Source organism: Micromesistius poutassou, assembly GCF_964030765.1.
Source record: "Micromesistius poutassou genome assembly, contig: SCAFFOLD_6117, whole genome shotgun sequence".
In the NCBI taxonomy this organism is placed as follows: domain Eukaryota; kingdom Metazoa; phylum Chordata; class Actinopteri; order Gadiformes; family Gadidae; genus Micromesistius; species Micromesistius poutassou.
In genome coordinates, this window is record NW_028178565.1 from 10,001 (window position 1) to 11,714 (window position 1,714).

Sequence of the window (1,714 nt, forward strand, 5' to 3'; positions counted from 1 at the left end):
TCTTTTTCCTCAAAATCAGACAGAGTCCCATAGTTAGTGCACCATGGGTTGCGTTTTTGCAGAATTACAGAAAAGACTCTGTTCAATTACCAAAAGACGTCCCATGGTAGCACAAATTTAAATTGAATTCATCCAGGCTTGGGGTCACTCACTACACTATTCAGTCCGACATGGTGAGCCTTTTCGGACTCACACGCGACGTGTTCCCCCTCCTCTGGAGGGTCCACAGGACCTCCAGGCTTGGGGTCACTCACTGCTCCACTCAGTCCGACATGGTGAGCCTTTTCGGACTCACACGCGACGTGTTCCCCCTCCTCTGGAGGGTCCTAAAGACCTCCAGGCTTGGGGTCACTCACTACACTATTCAGTCCGACATGGTGAGCCGTTTCGGACTCACACGCGACGTGTTCCCCCTCCTCTGGAGGGTCCTAAAGACCTCCAGGCTTGGGGTCACTCACTACACTATTCAGTCCGACATGGTGAGCCGTTTCGGACTCACACGCGACGTGTTCCCCCTCCTCTGGAGGGTCCTAAAGACCTCCAGGCTTGGGGTCACTCACTACACTATTCAGTCCGACATGGTGAGCCGTGTCGGACTCACACGCGACGTGTTCCCCCTCCTCTGGAGGGTCCTAAAGACCTCCAGGCTTGGGGTCACTCACTACACTATTCAGTCCGACATGGTGAGCCGTTTCGGACTCACACGCGACGTGTTCCCCCTCCTCTGGAGGGTCCTAAAGACCTCCAGGCTTGGGGTCACTCACTACACTATTCAGTCCGACATGGTGAGCCGTGTCGGACTCACACGCGACGTGTTCCCCCTCCTCTGGAGGGTCCTAAAGACCTCCAGGCTTGGGGTCACTCACTACACTATTCAGTCCGACATGGTGAGCCGTTTCGGACTCACACGCGACGTGTTCCCCCTCCTCTGGAGGGTCCTAAAGACCTCCAGGCTTGGGGTCACTCACTACACTATTCAGTCCGACATGGTGAGCCGTGTCGGACTCACACGCGACGTGTTCCCCCTCCTCTGGAGGGTCCTAAAGACCTCCAGGCTTGGGGTCACTCACTACACTATTCAGTCCGACATGGTGAGCCGTTTCGGACTCACACGCGACGTGGTCCCCCTCCTCTGGAGGGTCCTAAAGACCTCCAGGCTTGGGGTCACTCACTACACTATTCAGTCCGACATGGTGAGCCGTGTCGGACTCACACGCGACGTGTTCCCCCTCCTCTGGAGGGTCCTAAAGACCTCCAGGCTTGGGGTCACTCACTACACTATTCAGTCCGACATGGTGAGCCGTTTCGGACTCACACGCGACGTGTTCCCCCTCCTCTGGAGGGTCCTAAAGACCTCCAGGCTTGGGGTCACTCACTACACTATTCAGTCCGACATGGTGAGCCGTTTCGGACTCACACGCGACGTGTTCCCCCTCCTCTGGAGGGTCCTAAAGACCTCCAGGCTTGGGGTCACTCACTACACTATTCAGTCCGACATGGTGAGCCGTTTCGGACTCACACGCGACGTGTTCCCCCTCCTCTGGAGGGTCCTAAAGACCTCCAGGCTTGGGGTCACTCACTACACTATTCAGTCCGACATGGTGAGCCGTGTCGGACTCACACGCGACGTGTTCCCCCTCCTCTGGAGGGTCCTAAAGACCTCCAGGCTTGGGGTCACTCACTACACTATTCAGTCCGACATGGTGAGCCGTTT